Here is a 17655-nt window from a genome sequence, read left to right on the forward strand (position 1 = left end):
TTCACCTACTCTATTTAAACGTTTGCTAAAATTTGACACGTAATCCAATAATGTAATTTCCGATTTCTCACTCACCAATTTTTTCCTTCATCAATTTAAGTGGTCCTCTTACCTCATGATCAAAAATTAGTTCAAAAGGACTAAATTTGGTTGACTCATTCGGTGCATCCCTAATTGCAAACAGTATGAATGGAATTCCTTTATCCCAATCCTCTGGATAATCTTGACAATAAGCCCTCAACATTGTCTTTCATGTCTGATGCCACCTTTCTAATGCTCCCTGCGATTCTGGATGGTACGCAGTTGATATAAATTGTTTTATTCCTAAGCTATCCATAACTTCTTTGAATAGCCTTGATGTAAAATGTGATCCTTGATCCAATTATATTTCTGTGGGTAGTCCATATCTGGAAAATAATTTAAATAACTCCTCCACAATCTTTTCAGCAGTAATGTTACGTGCTGGAATGGCCTCTGGAAATCCAGTAAACACATCTATTATCGTCAAAAGATATTGATTCCCACTTTTCATTTTCGGAAGCGGTCCTACACAATCAATTAGGACCCTTGTAAAAGGTTCCTCAAATGCTGGAATGGGTATGAAGGGCACTGGTTTTATCACTGCTTGAGGTTTCCCTATCACTTGACATGTGTGACATGATTGACAAAATTTAACTACATCTTTATGTAGTCCAGGCCAATAAAAAATTTTCAGGATTTTAGCTTGAGATCTCCTTATCCCCAAATGACCTCCCACTGGTACCTCATGTGCAACTCGCAACACCTCCTTTCTATACCCTACCGGCAATACTACTTGATGAACTTCTGCCCACTTTTCATCCGCCTGCATATGTAAAGGTCTCATTTTCTCATCAAGACATTACTTTTACGGAAATAACACTCTGGCATACACTCAGATTCCTCTTCCATGTATGCTTTCTGATCCATCCGTTTTATATCTATATCTTTTTGTTGTAACTCGCCAAATTTCCTGAACTAAATATATCCGCCTCATCCGCCACCTGTTCTTGTTCTTTTTCAACCATCTGATCAAAACTCGTTTCTGATAATTGCACTTCAACTTCATCTTCACTCTTTGATTTCTCCTCTTGTCTTAACCTGTGACTTTGCGACCTTGATACCACACAATCCGTAAAACTCCCAGGATATTCATCCTTCAAAACTTCAGTTATCTGATTTTCCACTGGCTTATCAACCACAGTAGGCATCACTCCCACCTGCGATCCAGTTATATCATTACCCAAGATAAACTGGATTCCTGGACATGATAGTTCCTCTATTACTCCTACTACCACTTCACCACTCTTCATTGGACTTTCCAACCTTATCTTATATAATGGAACACTACTCCTCTCACCCTGAATTCCACATATTACCACCTTTTCTGGCAACATTCTTCCCAAACTACATAACTCCTCATCTCTTACCATTAAAGATTGACTAACTCCCGTATCTCTTAAAATTTTCACTTCTTTACCTGCGCCTCCTGATACACATGAGTAAACTTTACCCACACAAGTAAATTATTTAATGAGATCTGGCACCTTCTTATCAATCACCTCTTGAACAGGCTGTACAATCTTTTGCACCTCCTTCACTTCACTTGGGCTTTCCTTTTCCACTTTCACAAACCCCACTGTCTTAGCCTCTTTTACCACATCAGCCTTCCCAGTGCTTTTCTTCAACCACCAACACTGTGACTTTACATGGCTTAGTTTATTACAGTGAAAACATTTGAAACTTTTCATGTCTCTTCCACCCTCCTGGATTTCTTTTTTAATCTGAGGTACACTCTCCTTATTATCTCCCATCAGATCACCTTTACTTTTACCACTTGAGTATTTCTCATGTCCCCAGTTTCTATCCCTCACAGGCAGAAACTGATGTTGGAAACCAATCTTTGATTTATTAACTCATTCATAATCATCTGCCATTTCTGCTGCTAATCTCGCAGTTTTAACCCTCTGCTCTTCCACGTGAGTTCTCACTACATCAAGAATTGAATTTTGAAACTCCTCCAAAAGTATAATTTCTCTGAGAGATTCATACGTTTGGTCTATTTTCAAAGCCCTTATCCACCTATCAAAATTATTCTGTTTGATCCTTTCAACCTCCATGTATGTTTGACCAAATTCTTTCTTTAAATTTCTAAACCTTTGTCTGTAGGCTTGAGGCACTAGTTCATCTGCACCTAAGATGGATTTTTTCACCTCCTCATATGTTCCAGATACCTCCTCCGGTAGTGATGCAAACACTTCACTAGCCCTACCTATCAGCTTTGCTTGAATCAGTAATACCACATGTCCTGTAGTCATTTCATTTGTTTAGTTCCCTTCTCAAATGAAATGAAAAAGACTTCCACCTCCTTCTCGTCCAACCTTAGCAATGCTTGGAGGTATTTAAATAGATCCCCACCAAACCTTCGATTATGACGCTCTTTCTCACTATCCTCATCACTATCATCCAACTGTACGTTTCCCTTTACATCTGCCAATTTTAACTGGCTGTCATGTTTCATGGCCATTTTCTGAAGTTCAAACTCTCTCTCTTTATGTTTTTCCCTGATCTGTATCTCCTTTTCTCTTTCGTTTTGTTCTGCTAGGACTATTCTTTCTTTTCTCCTTTCTTCTCGCTCCTTTTCTTTTTCCTCTCTCTCTCTTTCTTTTTCCCCTCTCTCTCTTTCTGTTTCCTCTCTTTTGTAGTCAAGCTGCTTTAATTATTTCTCTTGTTTAATTTGTAACTGAATTTTTGTCATTTCCAATGAGTCAAACTGTATCTCAGGCAACTTTAAATGCTTAGCCACCACCCTATTTACCTCATCTTTTCACATTTTGTCAGGTAATGTTAATTGCAATGTTTTTGCCAAATCTAAGTCTGTTTTTAGTCTCTGTCCGTAAGGCACTGCGTGTGACCGTCTCCACCCCCAAAAACTTTAGAGCCTCTAAAAGAGCCATTGTCCACAACACACTCACTACTTAAACTGAAATACCACATCTGAAAAGCAACCACAATATGCTCACCCCTCACTGTCTTTAAGTTCACTAAGCCAATCCAATAGAGAGACTTTTATCCCCCTCGAGCTCCCAATTTGTTATGGGCCAGTGTTTAGAGAACCCCAAAATATATCATGGAGGTCACCTGACCCACAACTTTTAATAGATTGTGGTATGGGAAGCACACAGCCCACTCTACAGGTGTGGTACAGCAGAAATTTAAAAGTTTTTTTTAAAGCAAGAGTATTCTATGAACTCTTGTTAACCTTTTTGAAACATGCAGTGAACATCTTAGCAACCATCAATTCAAATACAACACCCAACGAATACAACACTAAGTAATCCTAAATAACTTCCCAAACAACATCCAGAAGACAAAATAAATACCTTTTAACAGAAGCACATTCGGTTTACATTCACTACTGAGAACATTTATAATTCTGAATTCACAAAATGATCAAGAAATAGTCTGTTCATGGCAGAGAAATCAACAGTATACCTGCTCTGTCTGGCTTCAGCTCCAACACTGAAAATGAAACCAAAAACTCACTCTACAGCAGCCTGCTCAAAAACAAATGTAAAAAGCTGACAGACAGCCCAGCTCCACCCACTCTCTGACATCACTGCAGTAGTAAACACCCATTTCTTAAAGGTACTCTCACTATAGATATTTATATACATACCCATTTATAAACACCCATTTCTTAAAGGTGCTCTCACATGACACCATCATAATATAAAATCTGGATTATAACTGGTGTCCATAAGGGTACAGATCCCTTGTTTCCTTCTTTTTGTGGCTGCTGCAAATTGCATAAAACTAGGTCACATCTCTGTTTAATTAACTCGCTTCACTGTATTCAGAAGATGTGCAATGCATATAAAGGTGTATCTCATAGAAAAGGCGTACTCAGTTTTATTGTGAAATTCTTGTTTCCCCATCATTCCATAATTTCTGATTTCTAACCCTTACTTATGAGGGAAAGTTTACACATTCAGGTGCATTTAGAGTCGGAGAGATGCCAAGGACTTATCTTGCCTGTTAGCCTTCCCTAATTTGGCACCATTTCCGTGTCTAACATGCTTGGATTTATAGGATGAATTCAGGGCCTTGTTGGACAAGATGTAAGAGCTGTCCTTTGACTTGGCCCTCCCATTTGGCTACATAAAAAATATCAGTTCCTAACAGTCAATCAAAGACCAGATTTTGGAGGTTGCTGAAGTTTACTTAGTGGACAGTGTGAGTCGAAGTAAGGGAAATGTTCACACGTTGATGAGGGCTTAGAATACATAAACAACGCTGGGTTAAGGAGGAGAAAAAAAGGTAAATTCAAGTTGATGAATTGAGAAGTGAGAATTAGGAGAAAGTAAAAAATAAAAGAAAGCCAAGAAGTAAAGCATTATTTTTAATGAAAAAGATAAGACTGGATTTTGAAGGATGGAAAGAGAACGGTGAAAGATCTACACAGGAAAATATTGTTATAAGAGAGGAATATGATAATTCAAACACTTCTAAGCATGCAGCAGGGAGTCTATAAAGGAACTATTCCACTGGGAAACAGGTAAGTGGATTAAGAGGACAATAATGTGGTAAATGCTTTCCCTGAGGTATGAAGCTATGAGAGTGACTTCACAAATGTGTTCTCCAACTGGCATTGCATGTCGAGAATGTGCACATTGAAGGCTAGTGGGTCCCACAGGGACTTTTTTAAAACTCATTTTCCAACGTGTGCCCCCAATGGGAGAAGCTGCCTGTTGACTCTGCAAATTCATCTGTCTTTTCAAAATAGGTAATTAGAGTGAGCATTAGGGACTGCATTTATACCTTTGAGTAAAAATATTAAAGGTTCAAACCTTGCTCCAGCTAGTCACAGGGAGCAAGGACTAGAGATCCAGCTCATGACCGTGGGCCAATTGTTGTGTGTCTTGTTAAATTCATAGAGTCATAAACAGAAGTAGTCCACTAGGCTGATCGATCTCTCCACTGTCTGGGACTTAACAACCGTGTCAGGCAAATGTTAAGATGGTTACAGCCACAGAAGAAGCATTCACCAGCTAGCAAATCCGGCAATTACTTCAGACTCTTTTGCAAGGGAAGAATAATACTCATAATAATAAGCTTTATTATTGTCACAAGTAGGCTTACATTAACACTGCAATGAAGTTACTGTGAAAGGCCCCTAGTCGCCACATTCCAACGCCTGTTCATGTACACAGATGGAGAATTCAGAATGTCCAATTAACCTAACAAACACGTCATTCTGGGCTTGTGGGAGGAAACCGGGCACCCGAAAGAAACCCACGTAGGCACAGGGAGAACGTGCAGACTCCGCACAGACAGTGACCCAAGCCAGGAATACAACTTGGGACCCTGGCGCTGTGAAGCAACAGCGCTAACCACTGCGCTACCGTGCCACCCCATGCAACACTAGAAACTCTGAGCAAAAATGTAACTACAAGACCTGAGCACATAATCCAGGCTGGCACTTTAGTGCAGTGCAGAAAGAGCTTGGCATTATTAGAGGTGGCACCCTCTAGATTAACGATAAAAGTGAGGGCCTTTTCTGCCAATTCAGGTAGGCATAAAACATTTCAGAGTACTTTTTGAAGAAGAACAGGAAGTTCTTTTGGTGCTCGGGTCAATGTCCGGTTCTCAATTAACACAATCAGGGCAAATTGAACATGATACTGTTAGTGGGATCTTGCTGTGGGCAAATTGGTTGCTGTATTTACCCATAACACAACAATGACTTCACTTCAAAAGTAATCAATTGGCTGGAGAGCATTTAGGCGATGAGAATGTGAACGTTGCTATGAAAATTGAATTTCTTTCTCTGACTGAACAAGAATAGAATTATGGAGCTTAAGGAAGTGGCGAGGACCTGATATAGAATGCCAAATTAAGAATGTTCGGGAAACAATGCAAGACTGCAAATAAAACATAATACTGTGACCAAGTAAATTTGTCTCCCTGTGCCAATGGTCATGAATCACAACTCATTGCAAAGATGGGTTTTCATGAGAAAATATGAAGGTTGCGAGAAAATGCAAGCATGAAGCTAACAGACAGAGGGGACAAAAAATGACCATCTATTATAGTGGATGGGGAACAGTATATTGGTCCTCAGCAGGACGGCAAATACCTGAAAACTGGCTGAAAGGAAAAAAGATATCTGTCCATATGCTGGGATCTTCACTGAGGCACAAGCAGAATCTTATGGTTTGATTATAAGGCCAGGCCAGGAGCCCACTTCACTGTTCCTGTATAATCACTCATCACAAGAGTATTATAACATAAGAAATAGAAACAGCAGTGGGTGATTTAATCCTTTAAGCCTGCTCCACCATTCAATAAGATTATGGCTGATTATGACTTTAACTCCACTTTCCTGAACTGTCCCCAGTGACCTTTGACTATTTTCTCGATCAAAAGTCTGTCTCACTTGGCCTTGGATGTACTCAATGACCACTGCTCTCTGTGGAAGAGAATTCTAAAGATCAATGGCTCTCTGGGAGAAGAAATTCCTCCTTACCTCCATCTTCAGGGGCTGGTTTAGCACACTGGGCTAAATCGCTGGCTTTTAAAGCAGACCAAGGCAGGCCAGCAGCAAGGTTCAATTCCCGTACCAGCCTCCCCAAACAGGCGCTGGAATGTGGCGACTAGGGGCTTTTCATAGTAACTTCATTTGAAGCCTACTTGTGACAATACGCGATTTTCATTTCATTTTTCTTAAATGGGAGGCCACTTATTCTGAAACTTTGTTGGACAGGCCCACAAGAGGAAACACACTCACAGGGATGGTCTAGGCTCAACCATCTTCCACTGATTAATCAATGACCTTCCCTCCATCATAAGGTCAGAAGTGGGGAAATTTTCTGATGATTGAACAATGTTCAGCACCATTCGCGACTCTTCAGATACTGAAACACTCCGTGGTGCAACAAAGCGTGGACAATGCTTGGACAGACAGATGGCAAGTAACATCCCGTGCAGGGCAGCACGGTAGCATTGTGGATAGCACAATTGCTTCACAGCTCCAGGGTCCCAGGTTCGGTTCCGGCTTGGGTCACTGTCTGTGCGGAGTCTGCACATCCTCCCCGTGTGTGCGTGGGTTTCCTCCGGGTGCTCCAGTTTCCTCCCACAGTCCAAAGATGTGCAGGTTAGGTGGATTGGCCATGATAAATTGCCCTTAGTGTCCAAAATTGCCCTTAGTGTTGGGTGGGGTTGCTGGGTTATGGGGATAGGGTGGAGGTGTTGACCTTGGGTAGGGTGCTCTTTCCAAGAGCCGGTGCGGACTTGATGGGCCGAATGGCCTCCTTCTGCACTGTAAATTCTATGATAATCTATGAAACATTTATGCTACACAGGTGCCAGGCAATTAACATCTCCAAAAAGAGAGGATCTAACCTGTGGTGTTCTTTGCTTATTTCAGGATGGCTGGCATAGTGTTCACAAAGACCACAAAATAGTTTTAACTTAAACAAAGCTATGATTTTATTTACACTACTAAAATTGGGATTCAGCACTTAGTCCTTAAGAATGCACAATTGATCAATAACATCTAACCACACTCATCAACTGCTAATCTCACTATTGGTGTAAACTATAATCTAACCTTACTCACAACATCTGCTCTTATAACCTTCACTAGCTATCTCCTGTATCCACTCCTCCCCTAAGGCCTAACATCACTACCTCATATAGTTGTATCTGTAGCTCCCTCTAGTGGCTACACTCAACACTACATTAACCCTTGCAATTCTGCTAGTTATGATAATATCACATAACCATCTCCCCTTGACATTCAATGGCATTATTATCATTGAATCTTTCATAATTAACATCCCGGGGATTACCATTGACTAGAAACTAAATTGGACTAGCCATATAAATACTGTGGCTGCAAGAACATGTCAGAGGCTGACCATTCTGTGACAAGTAACTCATCTCCTGATGTCCACCATTTACAAGGCACAATTCATGGTGTGTGCTGGAAATCTCTTCTCTTGCCTGAATGAGAGCAGCTCCAACAACACTCAGGTTGCTTGACCACAACCAAGACCGGGCAACCAGTACTTTCCAGGATATAACACATATGTTCTTTGCATCCTGATTTGTAGTGGCAAATGATTAATAAACCCTTACCTCAAGAAGCCATCTTTATGCTGCTTTGTTCCTATTTTCAGCTTCTTCATGGGTTTTTCACCAGAGGCCCTGGAACTCACACCAGCACTGCTGCCAGCTATAAAATGTAGGAATCTCTCTCACGCCCAAATTACGTGACATTATTGTATGGGGCATGTGATCTGCTCTCTGCCGCCGCTTATGGATATAAGACTCCATCGTTTTTTAAAAATAATCTTCTCCTGGGTCAGCATGCTGTCACTTGAAGGAGGTGGTCTGCGTGGCTGCGCTCCAGGCCTGTGTACTGATGAGGTGGCATGCATGCGTGGGACCGGCATTCTGTAAGCGGGTCGCAGAGGGCATTTTCAAAAGCCGGTCATGGTCGTTGGGCATGTCTTCCCGCGATGGGAAATGATGCAACTGATGGCCCCCGTGACCCTCCTGACACCTGCCAGTGATCCACCCGCAGGCCGTGACCCTGACTTTGAAAATGACTGCATTCGTGTTTGGTTGGCAGTGGTGCTACCAAGCCACCTTCTGTGTCCCACCAGCCTCAGTGTTTCCTCCAATTGGTGTTCAACATGGAGGAGTGCTGGTCAGTTAATTGGGGGGGGGGGGGGGGGGGGGGGGCGGTCAGCGGATGGGATTAGGTGATAGCCTGAAGAGGTTTCCCTCCCAATGTTTGGCCTGATGACAGGGGAAATTATCTAGGGTCTGGAACCAATGTTGAGGGCTCCCAGGAGAACACCCTCGCTGAAAATGTCCAAGCAATTTTAAGCAGTCAGCTATTGACAGTGAACTGAAATTCATAAAAAACATAATTTGAAGAGAATACTCATTTGACCATATTAAAAATATAAATGGAATGTTCACTCGCCTCAATGAATTAGAATATAATTCTTACCTATTGTTTGGCAAAACTGGATGGCCTGGTGAGATGGATACGGTCCTTTTGCTTTTGTAGTCTGGATTTGAGTACAGTAAAATCAGTGACTTATACGGCTGGAAGAATCCCACATGAAATGAACACTCGTCACGTTCTATAGGGAAGAGGTCTTGTGGCGCAGAGGGTAGCGTCACTGTCTCTGAGCTAGAAGCTCGGGGTTTGAGTTCACTTGTGCTATGGAAACCTTTCTGAATAATAATTATAGAATGGGGTACCTGATAATGTCACTGCTTGCGGAATTAATTCTTCCTTGATCATATATTGAAAGCCTTTGTGTGTCAGGTGAATGTTCCATTTATTTCCTGCCCCAAGCTTGTCACATCTGGTGTGGGAGCTTTCTTTTTACTTTTATCTTTTAAGGCATTGATACTTAGCATTATTTTTACTTTTCAGTCCTCCCAGTGCTGAGCTCTGCCTTCCAGGTCCATTATTCTGGATGCTTCTGCGGATATGTTTTATTTATCCTGGACCATTTGTTTCCTGTGGTGAGCTTTACTTTTAAATTAATAACCTTTAGTTTAAATCCTTCAAGAATTGCATTTCTTGATATTTTGTTTGTTTTTATCACTTCCCATAGTGTTCCTCCTGGTGCCTTTAGATCTCTCGTGCTGTCTATGCATTGTTGGCTTTGGGCATCAGGCCAACCCCCATCCTAGTAACTATTCAGGTCCTTAGTGTATTTTAGTTAATCACTCTGTGTGCAACTGATGTTCATGTTGATGTTGTCATGATATTCAAACACACACATCATGATGGACACACTAACAGGCAAATCAGAGTACACAACACCACAACCAATCACAGACAAGAACACCAACCACATAAAAAGCACGAGCACGACACCTGGTGGTCAGTAGGTCTGGGGAGAAGGGAACAAGAAAGAGCTGTTAAAACATCACAAGCAGGGAACCCCCACGTGCAGAGTGCAAAGACCAAACTGTAAATAGTAAGTTTAAATAAAGTAGCGTTGTACCATATGCAACCGTGTTGGCTCATCTGTGTGTCAGAACACCCAACATCACATGGTACAGGAGTGGATCGATACCTGCCTACTAACCTGCCATTCTGGACATGGACCACACCGACGGACCGCAGCCGATGCAAGTCGCGGGGAACCTAGGCACCAATTGGAAGCTCTACAGGCAGCGGTTTGACCTGTACATCCGTGCCACCGAAAAACAGAATGTCTCGGATGACACGAAGATTGCAATGCTCCTCTTCTACGCAGGTCCGCACGCCACCGACGTCTTCAACTCACTGGTGTCCGAAGAAGGCGAAAACCAAGCCAAATATGACACGGTCATCCTCAAACTGGACCAGTACTTTCAAGTTGAAGTAAATGAAAGTTTTGAAAGATACCTCTTTCAGCAACGCCTGCAAGGTAAGGAGGAGCTTTTTCAACCCTTTTTGACGCACCTCCGGATTCTAGCGCAGTCCTGTGGTTACGGCACCATCACAGAGTCCATGATCAGGGACCAGATTGTTTTTGGCGTTGCCTCTAGTGGCCTACGCCAGCAGCTTCTTAAAATGAAAAGCCTCACCTTAGCGTCTGCTGTGGAAGCCTGTGTCCTCCACGAAAATGCTACCTGCCGTTTTGCCCGATTTCAGGCGTCCGAGTTGGCACGGAGGGGGTCCCCAGCCGTCGAATCGGCAAGCCAGGCCGCCCACGACGTCGAACGCATCCAGGCCGTCGGTTACTTCCCGACCCACGGCCCGGACGACAGCGGCCGCTTCCCGCGCTTTTCGCGGTCTCCCGCGCAGGTGCGCGCCAAAAATAACGGCCACAACGAGGGACGCACTGCGCAGGCGCGCCCACCGCAAGATCGCACTGTGCATGCGCAGTGGCGCAACGAACGCCGTGACGTCATGACGTGCGGCCGTTGTGGAGCTCTACATTTAAAAGGGCAATGTCCTGCAAAAAACCGACAGTGCCACAGATGTGGCAAGATGGGCCACTACGCAGCCCACTGTCGTTCGGCTCAACCCATGGATCCGGCGCATCCTCGACAATCTCGCAGACAAGTCAGGACCGTCCAGCCCACGCATCAAGACTTCCAGTTAAGTGATGCAGATGACCAGGATGCCTTCCGCGTTTCCGTCATTGATGTCCACAAGGTCAATGCCATCAATCCAGCCGATGAGTGGTGTGCCACCCTGACGGTCAACCGATCGCGCGTCGCCTTCCGTCTGGACACCGGCGCATCCGCCAACCTGATTGCTTACTCTGCAGTCCAGGCCATGAAGGTAAAACCACCCATCACGCCATCCCGGCTCAAGATGGTTGACTATAACGGGAACGTCATCCCGTCCATAGGATCTTGCCAGCTACAGGTGACTCACAAGATGTACACGGCCACACTCCCCTTCGAAGTTGTCGGCTCATCAAAGGACTCGTTACTGGGCGCACAGGCGTGTAAGGTCCTTCACCTGGTACAGCGCATTATGTCTCTCTCTCCAGATGAGATATCCGACTTCCCGGATGCTGAGTTCCACGCAAATCTCCATTCCCTCCTTGCTCACAACCAGGAGGTTTTTGAAGGCATGGGGACATTGCCATACACGTACAAGATTCGACTCAGACCGAACGCCATCCCTGTCGTTCACGCACCTCGCAGGGTTCCTGCGCCACTCAAAGACCGCCTCAAGGCACAACTGCAGATTCTTCAGGACCAAGGGGTCCTATCCAGGGTCACGGAGCCCACGCCATGGGTCAGCTCCATGGTCTGTGTAAAGAAGCCCTCTGGCGAGCTCCGTATATGTATAGATCCTAAAGATCTGAATACCAACATCATGCGGGAACACTATCCCATCCCGAAACGAGAAGACCTCACCAGCGAGATGGCGCGAGCCAAAATATTCACTAAATTGGATGCGTCCAAAGGATTCTGGCAGATCCAACTGGACCCGGCCAGCCGAAGACTATGCACATTCAACACCCCTTTTGGCAGATTCTGCTACAACCGGATGCCATTCGGCATCATTTCGGCATCTGAAGTTTTCCACCGCATTATGGAGCAGATGATGGAAGGCATCGAAGGGGTACGTGTATATGTGGACGATATCATCATTTGGTCCACCACTCCGCAGGAACACATGCATCGTCTACGACGTGTCTTTACCCGCATACGACAAAATGGCCTGCGTCTCAACCGTGCGAAGTGTGCCTTCGGCCAGACGGAGCTGAAATTCCTCGGGGACCACATCTCAAGGTCAGGGGTCCGTCCCGATGCAGACAAGGTTAGCGCCATCACAGCCATGCCACGACCGGCTGACAAGAAGGCTGTCCTAAGATTCCTGGGCATGGTCAACTTCCTTGGGAAGTTCATTCCCAACCTGGCTTCTCATACAACAAATATGCGCCATCTCGTAAAAAAATCGACAGAATTCAACTGGCACCAATCGCATCAGCGGGAATGGGAGGAGCTCAAGCACAAACTGGTCACGGCACCAGTGCTGGCCTTCTTTGACACGACTCGCCCTACAAAGATCTCAACAGACGCCAGCCAATCTGGTATTGGAGCGGTACTCCTGCAAAAAGACAGCACGTCGTCATGGGCCCCGGTTGCATATGCCTCACGAGCCATGACCCCTACCGAACAGCGCTACGCGCAAATCGAAAAAGAATGCCTGGGCTTGTTAACTGGACTGGACAAGTTCCACGACTATGTGTATGGCCTGCCACGATTTACGGTCGAAACTGACCACCGCCCCCTGGTCAACATCATTAACAAAGACCTGAACGACATGACTCCTCGCCTCCAGCGCATCTTACTTAAACTCAGGAGGTACGATTTTGAACTGATCTACACTCCGGGGAAGGAGCTCATCGTGGCGGACACTCTTTCCCGAGCAGTGAGCACACCACCAGATGCGGAGGGGTTTGTGCGTCAAATTGAGGCACACGTAACTCTGACAGCAGCAAATCTGCCAGCTGATGATCCTAGTCTGGCCCACATACGCGCAGAGACGGCGACTGACCCCCTTCTGCAGCGAGTGATGCGCCACATGACGGAAGGGTGGCTAAAAGGGCAGTGCCCCCAGTTTTATAATGTGCGAGATGATCTCACCAACATAGACGGGGTCCTTATGAAATCCCACAGGATCGTTATTCCGCACAGCGTGCGCCAGATGATTCTTCATCAACTACACGAAGGCCACTTGGGCGTCGAAAAATGCAGACGAAGGGCCCGGGAGGCGGTATATTGGCCGGGTATTAATGAAGACATAGCCAACATGGTGCTCAACTGCACAACCTGTCAGAGGTTTCAGCCGGCGCAACCTCCGGAAACACTTCTACCACACGAGATGGTGACGTCCCCCTGGGCGAAGGTGGGTGTTGACCTATTTCACGCGCTCGGCAGAGATTACATTGTTATTATAGACTACTTCTCAAACTACCCGGAAGTCATGCCTCTCCATGATCTGACGTCGTCCGCAGTCATTGGGGCCTGCAAGGAAACATTTGCTCGCTATGGCATTCCAAGGACTGTCATGTCAGACAATGGACCTTGTTTCGCCAGCCGTGAATGGTCGTCCTTTGCCGCAGCATATGGTTTCACTCATGTGACATCCAGCCCTCTGCATCCACAATCGAACGGGAAGGCTGAAAAGGGTGTCCACATCGCCAAGCGGCTCCTGTGCAAGGCGGCTGCTGCCGGATCGGACTTTAACCTTGCCTTGCTGGCCTATCGATCGGCCCCGCTATCCACGGGTCTCTCGCCAGCGCAGCTACTAATGGGTCGCTCCCTCAGGACGACGGTACCTTCCATCCTGGCACCAACAACAGACCATGAGGCGGTTCTTCGGAACATGCAACTGCAGCGTGATCGCCAGAAAAGTCGGTACGACACATGAGCGACGGACCTGCCCCCCCTGTCCTCCGGAGACAAAGTACGCGTCCATCAACCGTATGGTGGCTGGTCAGCACCGGCCGAAGTCCTCCGACAAGTGGCTCCCCGCTCGTTCCTGGTTCGCATGCCGGATGGTTCCGTGCGTCGCCGCAATCGGCGCGCCCTTCGCCGACTTCCACGCTCACAGCCACACAGCACGCACACGCCAGATCCTCAACAGGCTTCCGAGGATGACTTTGTGGAGCTGCCGCACATCACGCCCTTTCCATCGCCACCCATGGCCATGCCTGCACAGCAGCCGGTGGTTCTTGATCCACCCTTAAGGCGGTCAACCCGAACTCGTCGCAAGCCCATCAGACTGGACTTATAATACCGTTCATATGTTTAACAAGTTGCACAATTTTACATGATAACCTGTTGTTGTTTATCGTTCCAGATGTCGTCTGACTGGACAACTGTTCAAGTTTTTTTTCTTCTTCTCTCGTTCGCATTTATGTTATGTTATGGTACAACTTGGTTCATGTGACGCACCCGACATCGCCCCATGTACATAGTTCCGTCATATGCACATGCTGCACACGACACACACACACACTCTTAGATGCACTCACGACACGATCATATTTATTACCACGTAGGCACATATCTTTGTAAAAAGGGGGGATGTCATGATATTCAAACACACACATCATGATGGACACACTAACAGGCAAATCAGAGTACACAACACCACAACCAATCACAGACAAGAACACCAACCACATAAAAAGCACGAGCACGACACCTGGTGGTCAGTAGGTCTGGGGAGAAGGGAACAAGAAAGAGCTGTTAAAACATCACAAGCAGGGAACCCCCACGTGCAGAGTGCAAAGACCAAACTGTAAATAGTAAGTTTAAATAAAGTAGCGTTGTACCATATGCAACCGTGTTGGCTCATCTGTGTGTCAGAACACCCAACACCACAGATGTGATGTGCGTATTTAGTAATTATTATCATTTTGTGTGACATTTTGTCATTTGTGGCTATTCTATTAGAATTTGGGGTGGCATTCATGTTTATTCTTTGATATTTCGTTTCAATTTTTTTTGCTATTTTAACAAAGATGGAAATCTTAACATTCTGGAAATGCAATGTTGCTTGTGACTCTTGCATGTGAAGATTTGACAGGTTTGGTTATTGCCTTGTGTCTATTTATTACGTCTGTAGCTGATTTGATTCTGTTTGTTTCATGTGTTTGGGGATTTGACCATGCTCCACAATAGATCATTCCGCTGGTGCAAGGGTGAAGGAGGTGCATTCAATCGGCTGAATCAGAGTAATGTGCTGCTCAATTCTTCTGCATTTGATTATGTGAGTCTGTTTACTGTTGATGATGACTGCACTTGATCGATTAAGCTTTGGCCGTGAACTCGGTGAAAAGAAAACAAAATGAGCTGCAAGCAGAGAGAAGATATTTTTTAAAAACTTAATGCCAATTAACTTCCTACACACACAGAAACTGCTGCCTCACCTATGTATTGCTCTGAGGTATAACATTTACAACCCATTGCAGTCAATTGGCAGCTAGGCCCCTCACGTGGGCTGCTATTGGAACTAATGCAGTTAGTATGATTATTCATGTACTAGTTTCACTTCCATTAAATAACTCAGCATGTCCCTCTTCCTTTTACCTGTTTTCTGTACCGCTCCCCTACCTTCTCTTCCAATCTTTTTCTTCCCTACTCTTATTGCTTCACCTTCCCAAGTTATTCCGTTCTCTCCTTCCCCTTCCTGCACTCATCCCATCTTTATGTGGCCATTCATCACTCTTTTCTTTCTTCTCCACTTCCTACTCCCTCCCTTCTTCTTTTCATCATTTATCCCAATTTCTTACCACTTCCTCCCTCTTCATTTCCCCACCCCCATTAAGGGATTGTTCCAGTCAACCACAATTGCACTTCAATAGCAGAATAGTTAAATTCAATAAGTACTTGGAGAGAAAAGAAATACAGGGCAACAGAGAAAGGGAAAGGGAGTGGGACTAGAAGAGCAGGCACGGACACATTGGGCTGAAGACGTCTTGTGTGCTGTGACCATTCTATTATTCTGGATTTACAGTTACATGCATTAGAAGTCAATCATTGCAAAACAGTTTGCCATCCAAATTAGCGTGTGTAATGCGTTGAGATATCTGCTGGTATATAACTCAACCTAATCACGTACGTTTTACATTCCCTATTGCATATTTACTGAGTGATTATATCCACCCATGATCAATGAGCAAGAAGATGTTATCTAAGGTGGAATTAACCTTGTGTTACAGTAGCTGAGAAATCCCAGTTGTATTAACTAATTAAAAGAGATAACCCAAGCACCACCTTGCAGTATTTATGGTCCAGTTCAGATACTGATGGATTCTGTTCGGTAATTGTGGCATGGAAAGATTTATTAGCAATTGCAGAAGCAGATTCTCATTTTGTTCCAAGTCGTTTGCTCCAATGTACAGGCATTGAGGTGTCTTTTGGAAGCAATATCCAACTTTGCCTGTATTAGATAAATCAAGCTTTGGAGTCTGCATTTACTATGGTCTAAGCGCTGAAATGTGCAGGATTTTTTTTTTATTAAGTAATGGCATTTTTTTTTTTGTCTTCTTTCGGCAGTTACTTTTCGGAGTCAATATGAAACAGCCCTTTCTTTCAGCCTGGCTGGCTGAGAGTGAGAGGGCCAGTCAGGCTTTTAAGCAACATAAATCAGTGACAGATTGATGAGAAGTTTCAGTGGAAGAGGCACCTTCAGGCAATGTATTAGCTTCCAAACCATAAAGCCTAAACAAACTCATTAATAACCTAGCCAAACTCCCTTTTGTTTTACAGAATAGCATTTAATGCACAACATGTCCGATCCAGCCGGCACAAGCAAATGCATAGGGACAAATTCTGGTTCTGGTCACATAGATGGCAAAATACCATTTCCGAATAAGTATTGTTACTTGGTGTGTTTTCTGTACATTTACTGACATTAAAATGTCACCCTGATCAAATAGCCAAAGGTACAGAAGTAGAAATAGGTCTAATTTCGCAAGAACAGTAAAAATGGGGTTCTGTCGGCCCATGTTAACGGCAAACGCATACCTGGGCCAATAGCCCCGAGGCCACAATGGACCAGAAATTTTGTCGAGTGGCAATCCTCATCGGGTTGTCTCTCCACTCCTTTAGACTCACCCAGGTCATGAGCTGCAGTTTCCAAACAAAAGCCTGCTGAGAATTGTGCAGTGTTCCAGCTCCTGGAGTGCTTTCAGTGAGGGCAGCAACATTAGGGAAGTGAAGGCCATTGAATCTCGCGAGAGGCTTAGATTGAGACTCGTGATGCTTAATGCGTCTCGCAGGACTCAACGGAATCTTGCTGCACGTCGCAATCCGGATCTTGCTCTCGCTGCGTGAGATCCAGGTGCGCATATTTAAATGAAACATTAGGCTCATTTAAATATGTACTTGCCCCATTCACCCAGGACCTTGCCAGTGAGGCTCAACTGGGCATTGTTTGGTATTGGTTCACAAAGTCGGGAACCAGTTGTTTTAGCATCTCTGCGGGGGGGGGGTAGGTTGGGGGAAGTGGGGTGGTCCTGAGGCCGCGGTGGTGCGCACAGGGGATTCGATAGCCTTCCGGAAAATGACTTAAAGATTGACCTCGACAGGGAGTTCCTCACCGAGGGCAAATAAAATTGCAAAATTTTATTGACT

The sequence above is a fragment of the Scyliorhinus torazame genome, chromosome 21, assembly GCF_047496885.1.
Source record: "Scyliorhinus torazame isolate Kashiwa2021f chromosome 21, sScyTor2.1, whole genome shotgun sequence".
NCBI classification, from domain to species: domain Eukaryota; kingdom Metazoa; phylum Chordata; class Chondrichthyes; order Carcharhiniformes; family Scyliorhinidae; genus Scyliorhinus; species Scyliorhinus torazame.